A 5,672-nucleotide genomic window follows, 5' to 3' on the forward strand; every position below is an offset into this window, starting at 1 on the left:
GACCCATGGGAGGATTTGAATGCCATCCCTGCGTTGGAGTTGCATCCATCCAATAAGAGACCGAGTAGAAGTGACACTTCTGTCAGTCGAATATGAGACTTTTAATGGCAGGGTTGTGAGTTTGAGTGCCATTCTGTTATTCCCTTTTTTAAGGCTTCATGAGCAGAGAGTACAGGGAGTGTTTGACATGAGCAAGTCTCGCTTTGATTCAGGACTCTAACCTCTCAGCAGCATCTCACTATGAAAGATTGAATTTGATCTCATTTCATTCTCAGCTCGGGGTCTGTGCGGCTCAGTGGTACTTCTGGCTGTCTCCCGCTTCACAATCCATCAGTAATGAGAAAGCAATGGGAAATATTACTCACATGTTGTGTTCTTTAATTTTTTGGAAAACTTGAATGTATGCATTTTCTTCCAAAACAAGGACACCAAGCTGCTGTTAATGCAGGTTTGAAATAGCTCAGTTTGGAGAGCGTTAGACTGGAAATCTAAAGGTCCCTGGTTCAATCCCGGGTTTGAGCAATTTTGCTTCCTTATGCGTCCCTTGCCTTGGTTCTGATTTTCCAGTTGCACAATTTACTTTGAGATTATTTCCCAAGCACCAGTGGATTGAATTTGAGAAACAACACAGAGTCATTTACAACATAGAAGGTGGTCATTTGGCCTATCACGTCCATGCTGGCTCTCCCCGGAGCAATCTAGTCAGTTCCACTCACCAGCTCGATCCCTTTCCTCCTGCAAGTTTCTTTCCTTCAAGTATCCATCCAATTTCCTTTTCAAATCATTGATTGTCTCTGCTTCCACCACACTCGTGGGCCAAGACATTACCACCCACAACATAAAAAATTCCAACTCATCAAGGATGGGAAATACTTACATCTTCTATATTTGCTTATTCTCTATTTCTATGAGAATAGACTGGCAGTCAACATGAAAGGAAACCCAAAAATCTTCGAGCAGCATGTAAATGATAAGTGGGTAGTAAGAGGTTGAGTCGGGCCTATTAGGGACAAAAAGGATAATATAAGCTGAGAGGTGCAGGGCAATGTTAATCTACTTAATGAGTACTTTGTATCAGTGATCACTAAGGAAGTGGAATTTGACAAAATATCAGTCGAAGTGAAGAGAGTAGAGTCAATGGAGAGGGTACAAATTGAGAGAGGGAGGTACTAAAAAGGCTGGCTGTGCTTAGGGAAGATAAATCACCTGGTCTGGATGGCTGGCATCCCAGGTTGCGAAAGGAAATGCGGATGCAGATAATGGAAGAGTTTGCCATAATCTTCCAATCTTCCCTGGATACGGGGGAGGTGCCAGAGGATTAAACAGCAGCAAATGCGACACCCTTATTCAAGAAAGGGTGTAAGGACAGTCCAGGTAACTACAGGCCAGTTAGATTAACAGCAGCGGTGGGTAAGGTTTTAGAAAGAATAATCAGGGTAAAAAATCAACAGTCACTTGGAGAGGTTCGAGTTAATTAAGGAGAGTGAGCATGGATTTATAAATGGGAGTTCATGCATGACTAATCTAACTGCATTTTTTGATGAACTAACAGAGCAGGTTGATGAAGGGAATGCAGTGGATGTTGTTTATATGGATTTTAAGGAAGCGTTTGACAAGGTACCACATAAAAGGGCGGTTAACAAAATTGAGGTTCGTGGTATAGGAGGGTCAGTGTCCAATTGGATAGAAAATTGGTTTAAGGACAGAAAACAGCGAGTCTTATTAAATGGTTCTTTGTCAGACTGGAGGATAGTCGACAGTGGTGTTCCCCAAGGGTCAGTGCTAGAACCACTGCTTTTTTTGCTCAAGGTAAGTGACTTGGATCTTGGAATACAGAGTAGAATCTCAAAATATGCCGATGACACCAAACCTGGAGGAGCGGCAAACAGTGAAGATGATATGAATTGCCTGCAACAGGACAGTGATAGGCTAGCAGAATGGGCAGACAGGTGGCAGATGGAATTTAATAGTGACAAGTGTGAGGTGATGTATTTTGGCATAAGGAATAGGGAGAGGCAATATATACTTAATGGCACAGTTCTAAAGAGTGTTCTGGAATAGAGGGACTTGGGGTTCATGTGCATCAATCTTTGAAGGAGGCAAGTCATATTGCGAGAGTGGTTCGCAAAGCATATGGGATCTTGGGCTTTATAAATAGAGGCATTGAGTACAAAAGCAGGGAAGTGATGCTGAACCATTATAAAACTCTGGTTAGGCCCCAATTGGAGTGTTGCTTCCAGTTCTGCTCAGCAGACTTTAGAAAGAATGTGAGGGTCCTTGACAGGACGCAGAGGCGATTTACCAGAATGGATCCAGGGATGGGGGATTTTAGTTACAAGGTTAGGTTGGAAAAGCTAGTATTATTCTGCCTTTCTCAAAGGAGATTGAGTGGAGAATTGATAGAGGTGCATAACACCTCTAGAGAACAGGCCATCCTGGACTGGGTATTGTGTAATGAGAAAGGATTAGTTAACAATCTTGTTGTGTGGTGTCCCTTGGGGAAGTGCGCCCATAATATGATAAAATTCTTCATTAAGATGAAGAGAGTTGATTCCGAGACTCGGGTCCTGAATCTAAACAAAGAAAACTATGAAGGTATGAGGCGGGAGTTGGCTATGATAGATTGGGGAACGTTACTTAAAGGGTTGACAGTGGATAGGCAATGGCTAGCATTTAAAGAGCGCATGGATGAATTACAACAATTGTTCATTCCTGTCTGTGTAAAATTAAAACAGGAAAGGTGGCTCAACTGTGGCTTACAAAAGAAATTAAGGAAAGTATTAGATCCAAGGAGGAGAAATATAAAATGGCCAGAACAAGCAGCAAAACTGAAGATTGTGAGCAGTTTGGAATTTAGCAGAGGAGGACAAAAGGATTGATTAAGAAGGGGGAAATAGAGTATGAGAGTAAGCTCGCAGAGAACATAAAAACTGACTGTAAAAGCTTCTATAGATATGTGTAGAGAAAAAGATTAGTGAAGACAAATGTGGGCCCCTTACAGTCAGAAACGGGGGAATTTATAATGGGGAACAAAGAAATGGCAGACCAATTAAATACATACTTTGGATCTGTCTTCACAACGGAGGATACAAATTATCTCCCAGAAATGTTGGGGAACATAGGGTCTAGTGAGAAGGAGGAACTGTATGAAATCAGTATTAGTAGGGAATGTTTGGGAAATTGATGGGATTGAAGGCCGATAAATGCCCAGGGCCTGATAATCTACATCCCAGAGTACTTAAGGAAGTGGCCCTTGAAATAGCAGATGCATTTCTGGTCTTTTTTCAAAATTCTATCGACTCTGGAACAGTTCCAATGGATTGGACGGTAGTTAATGTAACTCCACTATTTAAAAAAAGAGGCAGAAAGAAAACAGCGAATTATATACCGGTTAGCGAGGCCTGGACAAGGTATGCCAGCCAAGAGCGACGTCTCAATTCATTCCATCTTCGCTGCCTTCGGAGAATACTTGGCATCAGGTGGCAGGACCATATCTACAACACAGAAGTCCTTGAAGCGGCCAACACCCCCAGCTTATACACACAACTGAGTCAGCGGCGCTTGAGATGGCTTGGCCATGTGAGCCGCATGGAAGATGGCAGGATCCCCAAAGACACATTGTACAGCGAGCTCGCCACTGGTATCAGACCCACCGGCCGTCCATGTCTCCGCTATAAAGACGTCTGCAAACGCGACATGAAATCGTGTGACGTTGATCACAAGTCGTGGGAGTCAGTTGCCAGCATTCGCCAGAGCTGGCGGGCAGCCATAAAGACAGGGCTAAATTGTGGCGAGTCGAAGAGACTTAGTAGTTGGCAGGAAAAAAGACAGAGGCGCAAGGGGAGAGCCAACTGTGCAACAGCCCCGACAAACAAATTTCTCTGCAGCACCTGTGGAAGAGCCTGTCACTCCAGAATTGGCCTTTATAGCCACTCCAGGCGCTGCTTCACAAACCACTGACCACCTCCAGGCGCGTTTCCATTGTCTCTCGAGATCAGGGGGCCCAAAAGAAGCCTGACTTCAGTCGTGGGGAAAATGCTGGAGTCCATTATAAAAGATGTAATAGCAGAGTGCAATAATAACTCGTCTCCACTCCTAGTATTTCTAAATCCCACACATTCACTATAATGTGAACAATTATTTCCTGTTGTGTCTCTCTCAGATTTGTAAACTTCACTGTATTGGAGTGAGGTGACATCTACTGGCGGGAAGCAAGAACTGCAATCAAGCAGCAGAAACTCCACAGTCTGTCAGGGTAAAAGAAACATTGCAATGTGAGGATACAGCGAAGTGGTTTGATTGGGTAGATAGAGACATGATTCCACTTGTAGTGGTGTCTGAAGCAAAGGCCAGAAATACAAAATTGTCATTAATAAAAGAAATGAGGAATTCATGAAAAATGTAGTAATGTCGTGAATGGTTAGAATGTGGATAGAATAGAAAGTGAGATTGGATGGACAGAAGCCGTCTGAAAGGATGTCTAAACAAAAGGTGAGTGCCCTGAAACGTTAACTGTGTTTCTCACAGCACAGATGCTGCCAGAGCTGCTGAACATTTCCAGCACTTTCTGTTTTTATTTCAGCATTTGCAGGATGTTGCTTTGATCTGAAAAAAATGGATGATTGGCTGGGGGGTTCCAGTGAAATTCCACAGCAGCTCATGAAGCCTGACCTGTCAGCGGCTCTTTGGTCTAGGGGTATGATCCTCGCTTAGAGTGTATGGTTAATTAACATGCGAGAGATCCCGGGTTCAAGTCCTGGGCGAGCCCTGGTCTGCTGCCATTTTTAGATTAAGGTTATCTATTGGTTTCAGCCTTCCAGAAGGTGGAATTGACTTCCATACGGAGCTGGCTTGTGCACGAGACAACTGGATTCAAAGAGCTTGTCGACAAAATTGTAATTAACTAAATGTACAGATCGCCAAGTGGGAATATAAAGTTGTTGCTGGAATTGTGACCTGACTCCAAAAACATCTGGACTGGAATGTAATGGAATTCTTCAGTGTTTCTGTTGTTTGGCTTGCATTGGCTCATCGATTTTCTTGTTTTTCACTTTGTCGATGCCTTTGAATAATTGTGGATCCTTCTTCAGGGTGTCTTCTTTCACCAGGTAGTTCTGACCTCTGATGATGTTGATTGTAATCAGCTTCAATTCGCTGATAGTTTTGGAAGTGAGCAGATTTCCTTTGCTTGAGTCTACAACATGGAACTCAGTCTGACATGTGGACCCATGGGAGGATTTGAATGCCATCCCTGCGTTGGAGTTGCATCCATCCAATAAGAGACCGAGTAGAAGTGACAGTTCTGTCAGTCGAATATGAGACTTTTAATGGCAGGGTTGTGAGTTTGAGTGCCATTCTGTTTTTCCCTTTTTTAAGGCTTCATGAGCAGAGAGTACAGGGAGTGTTTGAAATGAGCAAGTCTCGCTTTGATTCAGGACTCTTACCTCTCAGCAGCATCTCACTATGAACGATTGAATTTGATCTCATTTCATTCTCAGCTCGGGGTCTGTGCGGCTCAGTGGCACTTCTGGCTGTCTCCCGCTTCACAATCCATCAGTACTGAGAAAGCAATGGGGAATATTACTCACATGTTGTGTTCTTTATTTTTTTGGAAAACTTGAATGTATGTATTTTCTTCCAAAACAAGGACAACAAGCCACTGTCAATGCAGG

At 43.3% G+C, this 5,672-nt stretch overlaps 1 non-coding gene across 1 annotated transcript; it reads left to right on the forward strand.

Annotated features, from left to right (window-relative positions):
• The first annotated feature begins 448 nt into the window (after window positions 1-448).
• trnas-gga (transfer RNA serine (anticodon GGA)) lies at window positions 449-522 on the forward strand. Its single transcript has one exon. It is a non-coding gene; the product is annotated as a tRNA-Ser (tRNA).
• The last annotated feature ends 5,150 nt before the right edge of the window (window positions 523-5,672 follow it).

This window comes from Heterodontus francisci, unplaced genomic scaffold, assembly GCF_036365525.1.
Source record: "Heterodontus francisci isolate sHetFra1 unplaced genomic scaffold, sHetFra1.hap1 HAP1_SCAFFOLD_278, whole genome shotgun sequence".
Lineage (NCBI taxonomy): Eukaryota > Metazoa > Chordata > Chondrichthyes > Heterodontiformes > Heterodontidae > Heterodontus > Heterodontus francisci.